Below are 22,979 nucleotides of genomic sequence, written 5' to 3'. Positions count from 1 at the left end.
AACCTTGCTGTTTTGTGTGTTTCACTTTTAAACACAATGTAATTACCATTGAAATAAAGTATTTTTCGAAATGGTACAAATATTTCTGAACCATTAAATCATTTATTAATATGGATTTTTTTTATTTATTTTTTTATAAATACAAGACAACATGCATGGCCTTGTAACATTTTTATTCATTCATTTATTTATTTATTTATTTATTTATTTATTTATTTATTTTTTGCAATGTGCATCTTTATTTAAAAATATTAAAATTTTAGATTTGACATAATTTATGTTATTCATTCATAATATATATTATTTTCTCATGGTTTGTGTAATTATGTTTGTTTTGGAAAGAATGATTTAAAATTAAAATGTAAGTTAACATAGGCTGAGATACATTTTAAAAACATGAATATATTTTGTCCCACAGCTCCGCCCAGGAAGCTGTCAGCGACATAAACTCTGTACCATTCGAATGGGTTTCCTTTATTTTTTTTGGTGGGTGCGAATTGAAAATAATTTGACATAACACAAGAGATAGGGTTAAGTAATATTATTTATTTATCAAAATTGAAATTGTAAAAAAAAAATGTTAAGTGTTGGTGCTTGTTTAGAAAAAGATAAAAAAAAAAAATCTTCGAACAGGAACCAAAAAATTCGTCAAACAGGAACAAAAAAATCGCCGAACAGGAACCAAAAATTTGTCAAACAGGAACAAAAAAACAACAACATCGCGATTTCCTCTGGAGATGTGGTCATCCAGGTAAGTTGGTTACCAGGTGGTCCATGATTCTGCATAATAAGGTAAGTTGTGTATTAGCATAAAATACAGTGATTTTTACATCAGTTAAACGATAGGAGATAAAGTGGAACAAAAAAATAAATTACCTAGTGTTGTCTCTGTCTTTGAACAGGAACAAATAAAAAGTTGTCAAACAGGAACAAAAAAAGAACATCACGATTTCCTCTGGAGATGTGGTCATCCAGGTGAGTTGGTTACCAGGTGGTCCATGATTCTGCATAATAAGGTAAGTTGTGTATTAGCATACAATACAGTGATTTTTACATCAGTTAAACGATAGGAGATAAAGTGGAACAAAAATTAACTTACCTAGTGTTGTCTCTGTCTTTGAACAGGAACAAATAAAAAGTTGTCAAACAGGAACTAAAAAAAGAACATCGCGATTTCCTCTGGAGATGTGGTCATCCAGGTAAGTTGGTTACCAGGTGGTCCACGATTCTGCATAATAAGGTACGTTGTGTATTAGCATACAATACAGTGATTTTTACATTAGTTAAACGATAGGAGATAAAGTGGAACAAAAATTAACTTACCTAGTGTTGTCTCTGTCTTTGAACACGAACAAATATAAAGTTGTCAAACAGGAACAAAAAATAAAAACACAGCGATTTCCTCTGGAGATGTGGTCATCCAGGTGAGTTGGTTACCAGGTGGTCCACGATTCTGCATAATAAGGTAAGTTGTGTATTAGCATAAAATACAGTGATTTTTACATCAGTTAAACGATAGGAGATAAAGTGGAACAAAAAATAACTTACCTAGTGTTGTCTTTTTCTTCGAACAGGAACAAAAAAAAAGTCGTCGAATAGGAACAAAAAAAAGAATCGTCGAACAGGAACAAAAAAAAGAATCGTCGAACAGGAACAAAAAAAAAGAATCGTCGAACAGGAACAAAAAAAAGTCGTCGAACAGGAACAAAAAAAAGAATCGTCGAACAGGAACAAAAAATACCACATTTCAATTTCCTCTGTAGATGTGGTCATCCAGGTTAGTAGGTTACCAGGTGGTCCATGATTCTGCATAATAAGGTAAGTTGTGGATTAGCATAAAATACATTGATTTTTACATCAGTTAAACGATAGGGGATAAAGTGGAAAAAAAAAATTACTTGCCTATAGTTGTCTCTGTCTTTTCTTTTTAAAGGCTTGGAATGTCCTCACTGGGCGGGCCATTTGCTTGCAGGTGTTGAGGTATGTCCGATAAGCCTCTGCATGCGTCATATTGGGGTGAGCCATTACCAGTTGCACCTCTTCATCTGTCCACCTCCCCTGTACGTTTGCGGGTATCGTCGTCGTCTCCACCCTTTCAACTAGTTGATCCTCTTCTTCCTCTGGGATCCCTGTGGGATCTTGTTCTTCTGGTTGGGTGGGGTTTTGAAGTGATGGGGGGCGTTTTTTTGTACTGGGTTTGGTGGCGTCAACCTTGTAAGGCACCGTGTCATGGAGCTGGTTGACACGTGGAGACTGTATTAAGATGAGGGGCGATAGCAGGTGTGCCTGTTGGAGCTGCTGTTGGCTCATTGGGAGGTTTGCCATGAGGGACCCAAGGGAAGAAAATAAAACAAAATCCCCATTCTGAATTAGAGCGACACTACTCACAAAAGTGAGGACAGAGATCTTCTTATCTTTTGCCATGGTTTTAGGCAGACGTTCAAGGCATGTTTGTAACCACGGCATGCCCCCCTCTTTGTATTTTTGTAGGTTGTTTGGATATGTCAAATTGCTCCGTTCCAAGTTGGCACAGATGTCCCCCATTAGTGCCGCTGCCTGAGCTTCAGTCAATGGTGTTTCAGTTGGACCATACAGCTCAATGTAGTCTTTTTTGTTCCATTTCGCCTTTGGGTGGCGATTCTCGTCCCAAAATACAATGAAAGGGAAGTACTTGAACTTGGAAAGTGCCAGCTGCAGGCACTGCTTGACGTCCTGATTTGCCGCCTCGACAAGTTCCAGCGCCCTTTTGAATGTGTGTGGATACTTAAAAGCATCCCGCTCCACCAGGTCATTGGTGAAATCACTTACTGTCCTGCACCCGACGAGCTTTCCAAACAAAGGTGGTGTCTTCTCTTTGAGTGAATGGACCGGGATGCGGTCGTTACGTTCGTGCAAGTCACTTAATAGGACTTGCACCAATCCCTCACCTACGATGAGTGGTGGTGCCTTAAGGGAATCAGTTAGTGGGAATAACCTCATGACTCGCATTTGTTGCACTGGGTCACTGAACCAGGTGTTCAGTGGTGGTGGACTTTCTCCCACGCTTGCACTTCCCGGTGGCGACAATGCCAGAAAGCCTCTTCTTTTTGTCAGGCTGTTGGGGTTACTTCCATTTGTGCCCAAGCTCACTGAGAATGGGACAGACGCTCTCTGGTTAGGCTTGCCAAAGAAGAGCTCTTCCAGAGCCAGCTCATGTTGGAAGGCAGTCCAACTGTTGGTATACCCTCCCAGCCCTTTGCACTCTGTCAGAAGACTAAACAGGCTCTGAGTTAGGTATTCCGCAACCGGGTGGATTACGTGCCGCAGCCCCAATTGTTGATTGTTGTCTTTAAAGAGAAGTACCATGGGAAACTCCTGTAGAAGGGCGTAGATGTCGTCTTCATGGTAAAAGTCACGTGCCACAATTCTCTCTGGGATGTTGTTGTCCCTAAGCAGAAAGACTGCCTCCATTCTTGTGTAGACGCGACATTTTGTTTTGTCTGTCAGGTTACGCATGTAATCTACATAATCCTTCGCGTGTTTTAACAGCGACTGGTTGTGCTGGTGATTATGCAGACCACAAGTAGTGATGATTCTGCTCACTGGGTGCTTCGTTGTTGTTCCCACATGACAGTGAGGTGTTGTCGCGTAGAGCTGCACAAAGTTTAGCTCGGCATTTGGCTCCATCCCACCAAAAAACATTTTTAAATTAGGCTCAATTGTAATTGGGTTCTGATCCAGGTTTGACTGAAAATTACACGCCTCAGGGATCCCATAAGCAGTGTACAGGGAACCCCTGTTTCCAACCACCTGTTGCATTCCATGCCGCGACCACAGCATCTCAATACGATAGTCATTTGGACGAAGGGTGCAGGCTGCGTGGACAGAGATGGAATGAATGCTGTCCATGTCAATAATTTCCGGAACGTTGATGGGCTCGGGGTCCTTCTGTCCAAATTTGGTTAGTGTTACCACCAGAAATTGGTCGGGATTTGAATCCACTTGACTGATTGCCTCCATCAATAACTGTAGGACAAATGCCTGATCTTGTTTTAGGATGTGCATCCGTCCAAGGTTGTAGATGTTGTTCTTCATAATCGATTCTCGCTGCTTCTGTTCCGGCGGCAGATTCTTTATTTTTTCACCAAACACATGATAGACAGTGTTGATGGTCACCAAGGCATTGGCACGGGCGGCATTTTCAGACTGGAAAACTGCGCCAGGGTGTGCGCGATGAGCCGACAAGACGCTCAAGTTAAGAAAGTGTCCGCCATCAACAAAGGCTAAGACAGTTCCGTAGGTCTTGTGTAGAGCTGTGAATCCCGCACCGCTGTATGTGTGTAGTTGTAAGTGTTTCTTCAAGATGTGCCAGTGATTTTGAAGACTTGGCATCAACACTTTTCCCACCATCAGATAGTGCACCCGGACTTTAATACCAGACATGTTCTTAATCTGAACAACAATTCCATTCAAGTCATACACGCATCGTATGGCATGCTTGACATCTACCACTGTTGTTGGAAATATTGGAATCGTGATGTCTTCATTCACCAAGAAGTCGTTAACAAAGTGGTGCGAATACATGGCATCTAGTATGTTCTTTGTGTTCTCCTCCGAAGAGTAACCGAAGTTGTACCCATAGAGGAAATCCAATTCTTCGTCGGTGTAGGCTTGTTCTCCAAAGTGCTCCATTTTCTGAAAGAGATTTAAAACATAAGAAAGTTAAATTCAAAGAGCAGATGAGTAGTCATCAAAAATTGTTCACATACTGGAAAGAATCATAACGAGAAACATCTCAGAGATGTTCTGATATCTTGAGCATGGTCTAGTATCTCCATAACTTCAAGGAAGTCAAATACCAATGACATTTTATGTAATAACATGTTTACTACAATGAATCAGAGTAAAATTCTCTCCAAGAGCCCACAATCAAAGAAAGCTGGTGGCCAAATCAGATTGAGCTCAAAGATCAGAGGATGGCAGTCAAGACCACCATCTCAACTTTCACAGATTAACCTAAAGTGGTCTGACATGGTCTCAAAAGTTTCAGATAAGCCACAAATAAGTTGCAGCTTCTAAAAGAAACAAAGAGAATCTAGAACAGCCCATGTATATTAAGCAAATGCTACTAAAAATTTGTGTCGGGAGTCAAACTGGCGGATGTAAGAACATCAAGCTTCTACCAGCTCTTCTCCCTCAGAATGATTGCAACCAAACATACATTATCCTCACCGAAGACAACAGTTGGTGACAAGCATTCCTGGTCTGGAATATGGTCCAAAAGTGCTATGTAAGTGCTGGAGTTTGTGGATGGTGACTGGAGATTGTGTCTACATTCAGTGTTTAAAAATCTCAAAGTCCTAAATCACAAAGTCACTCAGAATTCCATGCCATTCTTCGGTCTGAGCCAAGCCGAGTAAGGCTCACTATTCTTGGCCAGGTTCAAAATCGCCCGCGGACACTGGCTAAGATGGAACGGTCTTGGACACTATATTACACTTTTTTTTATTCGCTTTGGTACTATTTTCACAAGTTAGGTGTACATTTTCAAAACTCTTAGTGCTAATATCACAACAGATCATCAAAAGTGCTCTTTTTTCAAACATTTCATCATGCTTTAAATTGTGTAAGTACAATACACAAAATCACAAAGTATCCTTTTCACAACACAAAATAAGTGTTTCATCTACACAAATGTTTCATTCACAGTAACTGCCTTTCATAAAGCTCTTACTATCAAACTTTTGATTTGCATCTCTTCTTGTTCAGTTTAATACATTTGTCTATTATTTAATCCAACTGATCTTAATGGTTAATTAATTAATCATTTGGTACACCTATAGATTTCTATATTGATTTAATACACAGTTTCTATAGAACTTTTTTGCAATTTCTGATATGGATAACCAAATGTAATGAATTCTGTGTGTGTGTGTGTGTGTGTGTGTGTGTGTGTGTGTGTGTGTGTGTGTGTGTGTGTGTGTGTGTGTGTGTGTGTGTGTGTGTGTGTGTGTGTGTGTGTGTGTGAGAGAGAGAGGAAGTGAGAGAGAGAGAAAGATACAGAACAAAAATTGCCATTTGTGCAAATACTGTAAAGCAGAATAGAGTATAAGGGAGAGGAAACAGTCAATGACTGTAAAACATCAGATTGATCAGAGATGCATCAGTAGAAGGGAGACAGATGGCATCAAATACAGCATTTTACATTACAGTACGTATGCAATACTGTAAACAGATTACCATGGTAGAGACTGCCGAATTACTGTAACTCAACCTTCATCTGTAAAGGTCCACTATAGATTCAGTCAAATGGTATAGAGTGAAATAATTTACTGTATTGCCAGCAAACTCTGTAGCACACTGCAAAAAATGCTTTTCTTACTTAGTATTTTTGTCTTGTTTACAGTCCAAATATCCAAACATTTTTAAATCGAGAAGCATTTACTAGAGAAGTAAAATGACATAAGAAATTCTGTTTTGTTTTAAGATAAAAAGAAAGTAATTGAAGTAATTTTTGCTTAAAACAAGCAAAATTATCTGCCAATGGGGTAAGCAAAAAAAATCTGAATAAGAATGGAAAACAAGAAAAAAAATCTTAATTCAAATGGAAAACAAGATTATTTTGCTTACCCCATTGGCAGATAATTTAGCTTGTTTTAAGCAAAAATTACTACAATTACTTTCTTTTTATCTTAAAACTTAAATCTTAAAATTTGGACTGGAAACAAGACAAAATTAAAGCTGCAAGCAGCGATGAAAGGGCCCTCGCACCCGTGCCATCAACACTCGGTGGCTTTAGGAAGACAGAGCATGGTTGGGAAATGTACATTTAAGGAGGTATATATAGTAAGAGTATGTCAAAGTCAGTTACAAAATGTTTTGTATAATGGTGATAATAGCATGCTTCATGACTCAGCTAAGTGTTGCTAGCATGTTTAGTCTGTTTCTAGCATGCTTAGTACACAATAATTATGTGGTTAGTACTGCATTACTGTGTTACCCATGTCAGTTTCTGTTGCCAGTAGGTTGCGTTATGACTATAACTGAATATGAGCATGGATGTGTGTTCAGGACAGAACTCTTATCAAACATGTGAAGTTTGGTGCAAATTGGACATTGCCTTCTTGAATAACAACAAAGTCATGTTTCACTGAATTAGCATTCTTTAGCACTTAGCTAAGCATTGTTAGCATGTTTTAACATGTTTCTAGCATGTTTAGAACTCAATGGCATTTTTAACATGTTGCTAGAATGGCATCAACGTGTTAAACATGTCACTTCCTGTTGCCAGTAGGTGGCGCTATTACTATAACTGAACATTCTCATGTAGATGTGTTCAGGCCATGACTCTTATCAAAAGTGTGAAGTTTGGGGCAGATTGGACATTCCATGCCTGAGTTACAGCAAATTCCTATTTAATTGCAATAATAGCATGCTTTAACACTTAGCTAAGAGTTTGCTAGCATGTTTTAGCATGTTTCTAGTATGTTGTTAGCATGTTTAACACTTGCTGGCACTTTTTTATATGTTATTAGGAGTCCATAACAGTGTTAAACATGTCACTTCCTGTTGCCAGCAGGTGGCGCTATGACTGTAACTGAATATAAGCATGGTCATGTGTTCAGGACTGAACGCTTATCAAAAGTGTGAAGTTTGGGGCAGATTGGACATTCCATGCCTGAGTTACAGCAAATTCATATTTTAATTGCAGTAATATCATTCTTTAGCACTTAGCTAAGTGTTTGCTAGTATGTTTTAGCATGTCTCTAGTATGTTGGTAGGATGTTTAGCACCTACTGGCATTTTTTTATATGTTATTAGGAGTCAAGAACAGTGTTAAACGTCACTTCCTGTTGCCAGCAGGTGGCGCTATGACTATAACTAAATATGAGCATGGACATGTGTTCAAGAGATAACTCTTATCAAACGTGTGAAGTTTGGGGTAGATTGTACATTGCCGTCTTGAGTAACAACAAAGTCCTGTTTCATTGAATTAGCATGCTTTAGCACTTAGCTAAGTATTGCTAGCATGTTTTAACATGTTTCTAGCATGTTCAGAACTCAATGGCATTTTTAACATGTTGCTAGAACGGCATCAACGTGTTAAACATGTCACTTCCTGTTGCCAGTAGGTGGCGCTATTACTATAACTGAATTTGAGCATAGACATGTGTTCAGGCCATGATTCTTATCAAACGTGTGAAGTTTGGGGCAGATTGGACATTCCATGCCTGAGTTACAGCAAATTCCTATTTAATTGCAGTAATAGCATGCTTTAGCACTTAGCTAAGTGTTTGCTAGCATGTTTCTAGTATGTTGCTAACCTGTTTAGCACTTGCTGGCTGTTTTTTATATGTTATTAGGAGACCACAACACTGTTAAACATGTCACTTCCTGTTGACAGCAGGTGGCGCTATTACTATAACTGAACATTCTCATGTAGATGTGTTCAGGCCATGACTCTTATCAAAAGTGTGACGTTTGGGGCAGATTGGACATTCCATGCCTGAGTTACAGCAAATTCCTATTTAATTGCAGCAATAGCATGCTTTAGCACTTAGCTAAGTGTTTGCTAGCATGTTTTAGCATGTTTCTAGTATGTTGTTAGCATGTTTAGCACTTGCTGGCACTTTTTTATGTGTTTTTATATGTCCACAACAGTGTTTAACATGTCACTTCCTGTTGCCAGCAGGTGGCACTATGACTGTAACTGAATATGAGCATGGTTATGTGTTCAGGACAGAACGTTTATTAAAAGTGTGAAGTTTGGCGCAGATTGGACATTGCCTTCTTGAGTAACAACAACATCCTGTTTCATTGAATCAGCATGCTTTTAGTAAGTAAGGTTTATTTATAGAGCGCTTTTCACAGATACAATCACAAAGTGCTTTACAAAGTGCAATCATACTAATAAAACTTACAATTATACAAATAAAAAGGCAATAAAGCCCAGTCAACTAAAAGCTTGTTGAAATAACAGTGTCTTAAGTTGCTTTTTAAAAGAATCGACAGAGTCGGCCACACGGAGGGACAGAGGCAAGGCATTCCACAGTCTGGGGGCTACAACCTGAAAAGACCGGTCACCCCGGGTTTTATAGCGAGTCTTTGGGACGAATAAAAGACTCTGGCCTGAGGATCGAAGGGCACGGCCTAGGGAGTAGGGGAGCAACAAATCAGCAATGTATTGTGGGGACTGGCCATTTAAAGCTCTAAAAGTTAAGACTAATATTTTAAAATCAATTCGAAATTTGATGGGTAGCCAGTGTAGGGAGGATAAAATGGGTGTGATGTGTGTCCTTCTGCTAGATCCTGTTAAAAGCCTTGCCACAGCATTTTGAACCATTTGAAGACGATTTAAAGCAGATTTGTTGAAATAAGTAAAAAGAGAGTTACAATAATCTAAACGTGACGAAATAAAAGCATGGATAACCATCTCAAGATCAGAGTCCGATAAAATTGACCTCAATTTAGCAATATTTCTTAGATGATAAAAACAATTTCTGACCAGAAGTCTAGAATGGTAGTCCAAAGACATTGACTGGTCAAACCAAACGCCAAGATTTCTGAGACTCGACTGGACAGTTGAGCTCAGAGAACCAAGGTGTTGGAGAATTGATGGGATTTTGTTATCTGGGGCAACAATTAGGGTTTCAGTCTTTTCTGAATTTAATTGGAGACAGTTACTAGCAAGCCACGATTTTACACAAGAAATACTATCCAACAAATCTGTTAGTTTGTGGAACTCAGTGTCATTGAACGAGCAATACAACTGTAAGTCATCAGCATAAAAATGATATGACACATTCTTAAAACGGCTCAAAATGTTTCCCAGGGGGCTAATGTACATTAAAAACAAAAGTGGACCTAAGACAGAGCCCTGGGGTACACCATACAAGAGTGGAGTGGCATCAGACAGTATACCATTTACATAAACAGAAAATGTTCTGTCACTCAAGTAAGAGGAAAACCACTTTAAAACAGACCCAACAACACCAAACTCTTGTTTCAATCTGTTCAACAGTATTTTGTGGTCCACTGTATCAAAAGCTGATGATAAATCCAATAAAACCAATACAGTGTACCTTCCAGAGTCAGCAGCCATCTGTACTTCATTAGACACTTTGAGGAGGGCAGTCTCAGTAGAATGCATCTTTCTAAAACCAGACTGATACTTATCCAAAAGGTCATTTTTACTTAAGAAACCTGTTAGCTGCTCAGCTACTACCTTCTCCAAGATTTTTGAGAGAAAGGGCAGTTTTGATATTGGCCTATAATTACTAGGCTCCGCTGGGTCCAAATTGGGCTTTTTTAAAATGGGGCTTATCGCTGCCTGTTTATAAAAGTTTGGGACAGTCCCAGTGGAAAGTGACAAGTTAATTATTTTGACGACAAAAGGAATAACAAGATCAATCACTTTGAAAAACAAAGAGGTTGGTAATATATCCAACGGGCTTGAGGATGGCTTCATTTTTTTAAGTAAGACCAAGACATCATCTAATGAGACAGTAGAAAAGCTATCCCAGGAGGAATTTGGAGAAGCTACAACCATGGTGCTCTCATCAGATGGTTTTATACTTGCTCTGATCTCATTAACCTTATTTACAAAATATTTTAAAAATCTATTGCTATCATCAATGGTATAAATGGGTACCAGTGGAGATGATGGTGAAACAAGGTTTTGAAATGTATCAAAGACAACTTTGGGGTTTCTCTTATTCTGATTTACAAGATCAGAAAAATACATAGATCTGGCCTGCTTCATCATTTCATTTAGTGATGCAATCAGCTCCCTTAAATGTAGTCTGTGCACTTCCAAATTAGTGGATTTCCATAAGCGCTCTATCTTGCGACATGTTCTCCTTAAGGAAGCAATCTCCTCATTTACCCAGGGACAAAGATTTTTAGGAGATGTTGTTTTTTGCTTTACAGGTGCCACTATGTCCAGAACAGACTGGCACTGGTCATTAAAATGCTTAACAAGGAGTGATGTATCATTACAATCCTCAATAAACTCAGGCTGAAACAATTCTGAGAACTGTTCTACAACAGTTTGATTTATAATGCGCCTTTGGGACACCACTTTATGAGCATTTCTGACCACCTCACAAGACACATTAAAATAAACACAGTAATGGTCAGACACATGAACATCCACAACATCCAGGCAGTTTATGTCTAAGCCAAAGGAGAAAACAAGGTCTAAAGTGTGGCCTTTTTTGTGTGTAGGACCAGTAACATGTTGTTTTAAGTTAAAAGAGTCTGTGAGTGTTAAAAACTCAGACGCTATATTACAAGAGGGGTCGTCAATGTGAAAATTGAAATCACCAAGAATTAAAACATTGTCTAATTTAATAATAGTAGATAAAAACTCAGAGAACTCATCTAAGAACTCTCGTGCAGGACCAGGAGGTCGGTAAAGTAAAATACAATAAAAGAAATCAATATTTCCAACCTTTGTCATTTGTAGCTCGAATGAATTAAAGGGCTCCGGCTTCATAAGCCTACAGCGAAAACAGTTTCTGTGGATGAGCGCGAGGCCGCCTCCTCGCCGAGCAACCCGTGGGGTTCCAAACACGGAGAAATCCGGAGGACACAGTTCATTTAAATGATAAAATTCAAGTTCCCGCTGCCACGTCTCAGTGAGGGCCATAAAATCAAGATTTGCGTTTGTGAACAAGTCTCCCAGATAAAGTGCCTTGTTCGATATGGAGCGGGCATTCAGTAAAGCGAACCGTGTTTCCAGCGCGTAATGGACTGGAGGTGTGCGATGACCAGCGGGGCACCACGGCGCAGCCAGGGGAATATTCATCATAACAGTTCGCAGAACGCGCTCACGCGGAGCGATGATCTGGGCTTGTCGGGTTGGAAAAATCCGATCAGAGTGCAAAAGAGGGTGAGAAGCGAAGGCCGGTTGCGCACAGTGCGACTCCAATGCCCGGTCACTGACTGGAACCAGACGAAGGCACCGCTCAGCTCCGAAAGATCTGGACCCGCCGAACCATGATATTTGCCCTCGCTGCTTTCTCTGTCTACACTGTACACCAGCCCTCGATCTCCTCTTCCTTCTCCTGCCACGACGCTTCACTAGCAGCAGGTACTCTGGTGATGATGTGGCGCATTCAAAATGCGGAGGGAAATATTCCCTGTACCTGTCCCAGGTAACATACACGTCTTTCATTTGCTCCTTAATTCGAAATAGCATGTGCCGATCATATTGAATGACAGCAGAGACACAGCTTTTAGTTGACAGGCTTGATAAGGCATAAAATAACATTAGGCAAAGAACTATTAACCGAGTCAGCGGAGAGGTGGCAGACGCAAAGCCGAACACAGGCGCCATCATGCCACGTCACGTCAAATCCCATAAATTTAGCACTTAGCTAAGTATTGCTAGCATGTTTTAACATGTTTCTAGCATGTTTAGAAGTCAATGGCATTTTTAACATGTTGCTAGAACGTCATCAACGTGTTAAACGTCACTTCCTGTTGCCAGTAGGTGGCGCTATTACTATAACTGAACATTTTCATGTAGATGTGTTCAGGCCATGACTCTTATCAAAAGTGTGAAGTTTGGGGCAGATTGGACATTCCATGCCTGAGTTACAGCAAATTCCTATTTAGTTGCAATAATAGCATGCTTTAGCACTTAGCTAAGAGTTTGCTAGTATGTTTTAACATGTTTCTAGTATGTTGTTAGCATGTTTAACACTTGCTGGCACTTTTTTATATGTTATTAGGAGTCCATAACAGTGTTAAACATGTCACTTCCTGTTGCCAGCAGGTGGCGCTATGACTGTAACTGAATATAAGCATGGTCATGTGTTCAGGACAGAACGCTTATCAAAAGTGTGAAGTTTGGGGCAGATTGGACATTCCATGCCTGAGTTACAGCAAATTCATATTTAATTGCAGTAATATATCATTCTTTAGCACTTAGCTAAGTGTTTGCTAGTATGTTTTAGCATGTCTCTAGTATGTTGGTAGGATGTTTAGCACCTATTGGCATTTTTTTATATGTTATTAGGAGTCAAGAACAGTGTTAAACGTCACTTCCTGTTGCCAGCAGGTGGCGCTATGACTATAACTAAATATGAGCATGGACATGTGTTCAAGAGATAACTCTTATCAAACGTGTGAAGTTTGGGGCAGATTGGACATTCCATGCCTGAGTTACAGCAAATTCCTATTTAATTGCAGTAATAGCATGTTTTAGCACTTAGCTAAGTGTTTGCTAGCATGTTTCTAGTATGTTGCTAACCTGTTTAGCACTTGCTGGCTCTTTTTTATATGTTATTAGGAGACCACAACAGAGTTAAACATGTCATTTCCTGTTGACAGCAGGTGGCGCTATTACTATAACTGAATATTCTCATGTAGATGTGTTCAGGCCATGACTCTTATCAAACGTGTGAAGTTTGGGGCAGATTGGACATTCCATGCCTGTGTTACAGCAAATTCCTATTTAATTGCAGCAATAGCATGCTTTAGCACTTAGTTAAGTGTTTGCTAGCATGTTTTAGCATGTTTCTAGTATGTTGTTAGCATGTTTAGCACTTGCTGGCACTTTTTTTTATATGTTTTTATATGTCCACAACAGTGTTTAACATGTCACTTCCTGTTGCCAGCAGGTGGCACTATGACTGTAACTGAATATGAGCATGGTCATGTGTTCAGGACAGAACGTTCATTAAAAGTGTAAAGTTTGGCGCAGATTGTATATTGCCTTCTTGAGTAACAACAACATCCTGTTTCATTGAATTAGCATGCTTTAGCACTTAGCTAAGTATTGCTAGCATGTTTTAACATTAGCTAGCATGTTTTAACATGTTTCTAGCATGTTTAGACCTCAATGGCATTTTTAACATGTTGCTAGAATGGCATCAACATGTTAACCCTCTGGGGACCAAGCTGTTTTTGGGGCCCTTGAGATGTTCTGACATGCTCTGACATTTGTGCTTTTTTCAGTTATTTATAAACATGTTAATGGCAAAGGTGTAAATTCACTCTATATAGCACAAACAGGCCTACCATAATATGCGAGCAACATGTATGTAGATGTTTGTATTTTTAAGAGAATAATGTTTATGCGTGGTTATTTAAAAAAATAAAAATGAAAGTTGCTGAAATAAGACCACAATACTCATACAAAATATGTGCCCACAAGACTTTTGACTAATGGATGTTGTCCCTTTCAGTTCTAGCTTCAAAATTATGTGAAAATAGTCTTGCTTTATCGTTCACAAAAAAAAAATACATTGATTTAAATGGTGTAAAACAGGTTTTGCTTGGAAAGCCAATATGCGAGGGGGAGGAGTAGTTTACACCTTAGTCCCACCCACTCTGCATAATGACTCTGCATAATTAGCCATTCATTCAGGTGTGACACTGACTGAGCCACAATGCAAAGACAAAATATATATTTTGAAGAAGACTTATATTGACCATTTAAGATTTTGCTTACATCTATCTTGTAAATATGTTTTGCTATTTTATTAAAAAGGTTACAATTACAACAATAATTACAATTTCAGCAATATTTCTGCAAAAAAGTACTCTTTCTTTGTAAAAAAAAAAAAAAAAAGATTATAGGCCTACATTTTATCATATGTATTCATTAGTTTGAATATAGCCAACATTGGAACATCTTAGTCTATGACTTTATTTTTGACAAAATAGTATTTTATATATATTCAGAAAAGCTTATTTGATGTGACAGTATATTCTACAGTAAAAACTGTACCCAAATCTAGTCAACAAAATGTTGTCTTTCATACTTCGCCTGACTGTAACGCAGTAACTGTAACTGTAAAAGCAGTTTATTCTTTCACACACAGACGCGCGATTCATGTTTAGGCTAAACACTCTTTACAAATAGACGCGCGATTCATATTATAGAAACGCGATTCATCTTTTTGTTTACATAAGCCTACAACGTTATTCCATAACGTTATTCCACATTAACACTTGAGAAAGGATAACTTAGCCTACCTCACTCCTCAGCGGGATCTGCTCCTCATATCAGCACGGAAAATTTTCTCCATAAGGTAGGCTATATTATGCCTCTTTGTTTACAGCTGATGTGGGGGCGTTTCACAGACTGAAATGGTTCTCAGAATTTGCGTTTGAATAGCACGCGCTCTCCGGGGAGTGGTCACATTACTTTTGAATGGCTCCTAATGAGCTCGACTGGAGTCGCTCTCTTTTTATACAGATTACAGAAGCTGATAATATTTGTTTTTTATATAAATTACTTCATTTAAAAGCTGCGATCTCAAGCTTTATGCCCGTGGGTCTGTTTGCCTGTTTGACTGAATTTTCGCAGAGTTATAGATAATTTTCGAACGCGTTTCAAATGGGAGTTTACTGACAGAGAGAAGGCAGAAATAGCATCATGTTAGTTTTTCTTTATTTGTCAAAAAGCAAAACACTTTATTTGTATTGTGAGTATACAGAAAAAAAATAGAAACTGAACAGGATCGATTGATGTATTACACGAAAATGAAAGATCAAAATTAACAGAGCATTTTGTGTTTATTTTTCATTGCTAAAAAAAAAAACGAGCAAAACGCGCGGGCGCGTTTTTGGTCCCCAGAGGGTTAAACATGACACTTCCTGTTGCCAGTAGGTGGCGCTATTACTATAACTGAATATTCTCATGTAGATGTGTTCAGGACAGAACGCTTATCAAAAGTGTGAAGTTTGGGGCAGATTGGACATTCCATGCCTGAGTTACAGCAAATTCCTATTTAATTGTAATAATAGCATGCTTTAGCACTTAGCTAAGAGTTTGCTAGCATGTTTTAGCATGCTTCTAGTATGTTGTTAGCATGTTTAGCACTTGCTGGTACTTTTTTATATGTTATTAAGATGTCCATAACAGTGTTAAACATGTCACTTCCTGTTGCCAGCAGGTGGCGCTATGACTATAACTGAATATGAGCATGGTCATGTGTTCAGGACAGAACTCTTATCAAACGTGTGAAGTTCGGGGCAGATTGGACATTCCATGCCTGAGTTACAGCAACTTCCTGTTTCATGGCGAAACATCGAAATTTGTCAGGCCGCCGAGGACCCGCCCTTCGACGAAAACTCAAGATCTTCGCAATTTAACGTCGCAAAGGCCTTAAGATTCACTCACCAAATTTGAAGATGATCAGATTAAAACTGTAGGAGGAGTTCGTTAAAGTACGAGGCCTGAAAATGGCAAAAACTGCACAAAAATCTGAGAGGAAGTTCAAAATGGCTGACTTCCTGTTGTGTTTAGGGCTATGCTCCAAGAGACTTTTTTGTAAGTATTAGGTCATTACACGTATGTACCGAATTTCGTGCACGTACGTGGAACGTTGCGGGAGGCGCACTCTGTTGAACTTTTATAGGTGGCGCTATCGAGCCATTTTGCCCCGTCCAATTCTGAAACCTATATCAGATGTAAATTTTCGCCAGTTCTGACGCGTGTGCAAAGTTTCGTGAGTTTTCGCGCATGTTTAGGCCCTCAAAAATGCGATTCAATGCGGAGAATAATAATAATAATAATAACTAGAAAAAAAGTTTGAGACAAACTTTAAGTTGGCTTGAGAAAGCCGGACCAGATAGTTTGAAAGAAATAAAAGTAGTTAGGAGTTTGAAGTAGTTTGAAGTTTAAAGTAGTTTAAATTTTGATTGATAAATTAGTTATAAAGAAAGAAAAAATATTAGTTAGAAAGAAAAAGATAGATTAGTTAGAAAGAAAGATTAGTTAGAAAGATAGATTAAAAGAAAGATTAGTTAGAAAGAAAGAATGAAAGAAAGAATGAAAGAATGAAAGAATGAAAGAAAGAAAGAAAGAAAGAAAGACTGATAGTTGGAAGGAAAGAAAGAAAGAAAGAAAGAAAGAAAGAAAGAAAGAAAGAAAGAAAGAAAGAAAGGAAGGAAGGACTTGTGGATTACAAAGAAAGAAACAAAGTTGAAAAAGAAAGAAAGAAAGAAAGAAAGAAAGAAAGAAAGAAAGAAAGAAAGACTGATTAGTTGGAAGGAAGAAAGGAAGAATGGTGGATTAGTTAGAAAGAAAGAAAGAAAGAAAGAAAGAAGATAGATTAGTTAAAAAAAGAAAGAAAGATTGATTAGTTAAAAAGAAAGAATGATAGATAGATTAGTTAAAAAAAGAAAGAAAGATTGATTAGTTAAAAAGAAAGAATGATAGATAGATTAGTTAAAAAGAAAGAAAGAAAGAAAGAAAGATAGATAAGTTAGTTAGAAAGATAGATAGATTAGTTAAAAATAAATAAATAAATATAGATTAGTAGAGAAGTTAGTTTGAAAGATAGATAGATTAAAAAGAAAGAAAGATAGATAAGTTAGTTAGAAAGATAGATAGATTAGTTAAAAAGAAAGAAAGAAATATAGATTAGTGGAGAAGTTAGTTTGAAAGATAGATTAAAAAGAAAGATAGATAAGTTAGTTTGAAAGATAGATAGATTAAAAAGAAAGAAAGATAGATAAGTTAGTTTGAAAGATAGATAGATTAAAAAGAAAGAAAGATAGATAAGTTAGTTTGAAAGATAGATCAATTAAAAAGAAAGAAAGATAGATAAGTTAGTTAGAAGGATAGATTAGTTAAAAAGAAAGAAATATAGATTAGTAGAGAAGTTAGTTTGAAAGATAGATAGATTAGTATGAAAGATAGATAGATTAAAAAGAAAGAAAGATAGATAAGTTAGTTAGAAAGATAGATAGATTAGTTAAAAATAAATAAATAAATATAGATTAGTAGAGAAGTTAGTTTGAAAGATAGATAGATTAAAAAGAAAGAAAGATAGATAAGTTAGTTAGAAAGATAGATAGATTAGTTAAAAAGAAAGAAAGAAATATAGATTAGTAGAGAAGTTAGTTTGAAAGATAGATTAAAAAGAAAGATAGATAAGTTAGTTTGAAAGATAGATAGATTAAAAAGAAAGAAAGATAGATAAGTTAGTTAGAAAGATAGATAGATTAGTTAAAAAGAAAGAAATATAGATTAGTAGAGAAGTTAGTTTGAAAGATAGATTAAAAAGAAAGATAGATAAGTTAGTTTGAAAGATAGATAGATTAAAAAGAAAGAAAGATAGATAAGTTAGTTTGAAAGATAGATAGATTAAAAAGAAAGATAGATAAGTTAGTTTGAAAGATAGATCAATTAAAAAGAAAGAAAGATAGATAAGTTAGTTAGAAGGATAGATAGATTAGTTAAAAAGAAAGAAAGAAATATAGATTAGTAGAGAAGTTAGTTTGAAAGATAGATTAGTATGAAAGATAGATAGATTAAGAAGAAAGAAAGATAGATAAGTTAGAAAGATAGATAGATTAGTTAAAAAGAAAGAAAGAAATATAGATTAGTAAAGAAGTTAGTTTGAAAGATAGATTAAAATGAAAGAAAGATAGATAAGTTAGTTAGAAAGATAGATAGAATAGTTAAAAAGAAAGAAAGAAAGATAGATTAGTAGAGAAGTTAGTTAGAAAGATAGATAGATTAGTTAAAAAGAAAGATAGATTAGTAGAGAAGTTAGTTTGAAAGATAGATAGATTAGTAAGAAAGAAAGATAGATTAGTAAGAAAGAAAGATAGATTAGTAGAGAAGTTAGTTTGAAAGATAGATAGATTAGTAAGAAAGAAAGATAGATTAGTAGAGAAGTTGGATGGATAGATAGATAGATAGATAGATAGATAGATAGATAGATAGATAGATAGATAGATAGATAAGGTTTGTAGATAGATAGATAGATAGATAGATAGATAGATAGATAGATAGATAGATAGATAGATAGATAGATAGATAGATAGATAGATAAGGTTTGAAGATAGATAGATAGATAGATAGATAGATAGATAGATAGATAAGGTTTGTAGATAGATAGATAGATAGATAGATAGATAGATAGATAGATAGATAGATAGATAAGGTTTGTAGATAGATAGATAGATAGATAGATAGATAGATAGATAGATAGATAAGGTTTGTAGATAGATAGATAGATAGATAGATAGATAGATAGATAGATAGATAGATAGATAGATAGATAAGTTATTAGTTAGACAGAAATAGCTTAAAGCTTAATTGAGTATCAATGGCTTCTAGCAGTTTACATTAAACATAGTTCAAACAGACATGGACTTTTGGTCAATGAAAGTCTATGGGATTTTTATGATTTTTAATATTAATTTTTAAGAAAACCATAACTCAAACCAGTCTGAAAAGATATAGCACACCAAGTCAGAACAGTATGAAGGTCTGACCCGAGTTTGGAGTATGTAGCTTGAACGGTCTAGGAGGAGTTAGAGTTGAAAATGTTTGGGTCAGAAGAAGAAGAAGAAGAAGAAGAAGAAGAAGAAGAAGAAGAAGAAGAAGAAGAATAACTAGAATGTACATTTCCTGAAGAAAATGTGAAGTGGTGCTTGCAGTGGCAAAACTCGCCACTGGGCAGATGCTAACACAATTAACATGTTGTGATACCATGATATACCACGTTTTAGCATTATTTACCACGATTTACCATGTTTCTAAGATGATTTACTACGATTTACCACATTCCAGCATGATTTACTATGATTAACATGTTGTTAAAATGATGCTAGCATGCTTTTAACAAGATGTTAACATGATTAGCATGTTGGTAGCATGATGCTAGCATGTTTAGCATGTTGCTAGCATGCTTTTAACAAGATGTTAGCATGATTAGCATTTTGCTAGCATGTTTTTAGCTAGATGCTAACATGATTAGCATGTTGCTAGCATTATGCTAGCTTGATTAACATGTTGTTAGCATTATGCTAGCTTGAATAAGCATTTTGCTAGCATGATGCTAGCTTAATTAGCATGATGTTAGCATGATGCTAACTTGATTAGCATGTTGGTAGCTTGATGCTAGCATGATTAGCATGTTGCTAGCATGTTTTTAGCTAAATGCTAACATGATTAGCCTGTTGTTAGCATTATGCTAGCTTTATTAGCATGTTGCTAGCATTATGCTAGCTTGATTAACATGTTGTTAGCATGATGCTAGCTTGAATAAGCATTATGCTAGCATGATGTTAGCATTATGCTAGCTTAATTAGCATGTTGGTAGCTTGATGCTAGCATGATTAGCATGTTGCTAGCATGTTTTTAGCTAGTTGCTAGCATGTTTAGCATGTTGCTAGGATTATGCTAGCTTGATTAGCATGTTGCTAGCATGATGCTAGCTTGATTAGCATGTTGCTAGCTTGATTAGCATGTTGTTAGCATAATGCTTGCATTATTAGCATGTTGCTAGCTTGATTAGCATGATGCTAGCATGATGCTAGCTTGATTAGCATGTTGCTAGCATGATGCTAGCATGATTAGTATGTTGCTAGCATGTTTTTAGCAAGATGCTGTTGCCAGGTATTTTTGGGTGATTGCTATGGTGTTGCTAGGCAGTTGCTAAGGTGTTCTGGGTGGTTGCTAGGCAGTTGCTAGGGTATTCTTGGTGGTTGCTAGGGCGTTGCTAGGTGGTTGCTAGGGTGTTCTGGGTGGTTGCTATGGCATTCTGGGTGGATGCTAAGGCGTTGCTAGGCAGTTGCTAGGGTGTTCTGGGTGGTTGCTAGGCGTTCTGGGTGGTTACTAGGCAGTTGCTAGGTGTTCTGGGTGGTTGCTAGGCAGTTGCTAGGGTGTTCTGGGTGGTTGCTAGAGTTTTTTGGTGGTTACTAGAGCATTTCTAAACGTTGCTAGGGTGTTCAGGGTGGTTGCTAAGGTATTTTTGGTAGTTGCTATGGTGTTACTAGGTGGTTGGTAGTTGTCAAATATGGTTACTATGGAGTTTTTATAGAGTTCTTAAAATCTTTAATAACGAGTTCCTTCAGTACGGCACTCGGCCTGCGGCCTCGTGCCTATGGCCGAATAGGCACAAGCATGGAGCAATATCGCAAGGCTACGAGTGTGATATTGCTTGAAAAAATTTAAAAAAAAATTTTTTATATTATTTATTGGTTTAGGGTGGTTGCTAGGGAGCTCAGAGTGGTTGCTAGGGTGCTGTAACTGGTTACTAGGGTGTGGCTATGAAGATTTTAGGCCATTACTTATTGGCTGCTTGATAATATAAATCCTCTGAGGGAGAGAGAGAGGGAGAGAAACGCAGGGGTGTCAGGCCCTTTGGAGTGGTGTGTGTGAAAACGGCAGTTGGGATTCAAATGTTTTTAGAACTCCCCATGTAAAGTCAATGGGACTTTTTTGGCCGCTTTTTCGTCCGCTGTGCGAACATCGTACACCCGATCGCTTAGAAAAGTCATAGCACACCTCTCCTCAATGAGCCGGTCGATTTGACACCTCAATCAGGGGTCTGTGACAAACGGTGCGGGGCAAGTTACGCGCCAAACTTTGTGTATAATAAGTATTAACAATAACAATAGTGTTGCTTTAAAAAAGCACCACTAATAATAATAAGTTTAAATAGGATTTCAGTAAGTTGGCTTTCTCAAGCCAACTTAATAAGTTTAAATAGGATTTCAGTAAGTTGGCTTTCTCAAGCCAACTTAATTACTTCTAAAGTGGCAACTGTAGCATGTATTACTGTAATTATTTCAGCAACAACGGTGATTTGAAACATGTATCTTGCATTGTTTGCTGTTGAATGAGCTGATTGTTAAAAGTACTAAATTGAAAGAAAATCATACTGTTGTGTTTCTGTGATTAAACCAAATGTTCTCATTACATATTACAATAATCTTGTGTTTGAAACAATTATTATGTGGACTGAAAAGTGTATAACTGTAATGAAAGCATGAGATCAGGTTTTGAAAGAATGACTCGCTGTGTTACAAGTGTGATCAGTTCAGATTTTTGTACTAAGTGTTTCGAAAATGTACACCTTGTGAAAATAGTACCAAAGCGAATAAAAAAAACTGTAATCAGCTAAGCACCTGCTTCTATCTTCTATCTCTATTTTTTGTCAATAAACTTGTTGATTACTTTACCTGTGTGAATCCTTTACTTGTGTGAATAAATAAATAAATAAATATTTATTTATAAAAAATAATTCTTATAAATTCTTTAAAATATAACATATACATATTTATAAACATTTAATAATACTTAAGCATTTCACAGACTCTATGTACAATAATTGTATAAAACAATACTGTCAGTACACCACGGTTATACAAAAGAACTAGATCAACACATTTATTTCCATTCATAGTTTCCATCATTATCCTTTTTCTCCCTCTAGTGTGCAAAGAACATTTATTTTTTACAAATGTTACAAATACTTATCAATATAACCTATATTTATAAATGTTTATAAATCTACAAATATACTTTTTGTCTGAAATTGTAACTGTAATATTAGAATATTACAATTAGTGATTGTTCACGTATTGATTTTAATTCGTTTACTTTATTATTGTTTTTTTTTGTAAACGAGTTAAAATGAAACTAAACGTAAACAAAATAAAAATAGACAAATAAATATTTATAAAAATGATTTATTATAAATTTTAAAGAGTAATTGTAAACAAAAGTGAAATTGAATTTAAAACATATTAGCTATTTATTATAAATCTTAAAACTTAATAAAACACATAAAACTGTTTATTGTGTTACTTTTTAACACAATGTAGATATCAGTGAAATAAAGTATTTTTGGAAACGGTGCATATATTTTGAACCATTAAATCATTTATAAAACGGGATTTTTTTTTATTTTGTTGTTTATTTATTTATTTTTTAATTGTTGTTTTTATTTATGTTTGGATTAAAATTATGGTGATTTTTATTACCAATTTAAGAAGAAATATTAATTGATAACGAATGTGAAAGTAAATCATAACAGTGATTTTTTTTAAAGGCTTGTAGAAAAAAAACATGTAGAAAAAAAACATATCAGCAATTTATTATAAAGATTTAAAAATGAATAAAAAACAGAAACCTTGCTGTTTAATGTGGCACAATTTTTTTTTTAACATTTCGAAAAATACTTTATTTCAATGGTGTTTAACATTGTGTTTAAAAGTAACACATTAAACAGCAAGCT

General features: G+C 36.5%; 1 long non-coding RNA gene across 1 annotated transcript; it reads right to left on the bottom strand.

The window, feature by feature from the left end:
- Positions 1-559: 559 nt before the first annotated feature.
- On the bottom strand, positions 560-1,586 carry LOC309475130. The gene is made up of 5 exons (XR_014197522.1): positions 1,549-1,586; positions 1,324-1,453; positions 1,100-1,228; positions 877-1,004; positions 560-780 (listed from the first exon to the last, which is right to left on the bottom strand). It is a non-coding gene; the product is annotated as an uncharacterized lncRNA (long non-coding RNA).
- Positions 1,587-22,979: the final 21,393 nt, after the last annotated feature.

This window comes from Leuciscus leuciscus, assembly GCF_965113295.1.
Source record: "Leuciscus leuciscus genome assembly, chromosome: 15".
Lineage (NCBI taxonomy): Eukaryota > Metazoa > Chordata > Actinopteri > Cypriniformes > Leuciscidae > Leuciscus > Leuciscus leuciscus.
Note: the sequence above shows the minus strand (reverse complement) of the source record. Positions and strands in the feature narration are given on the sequence as shown.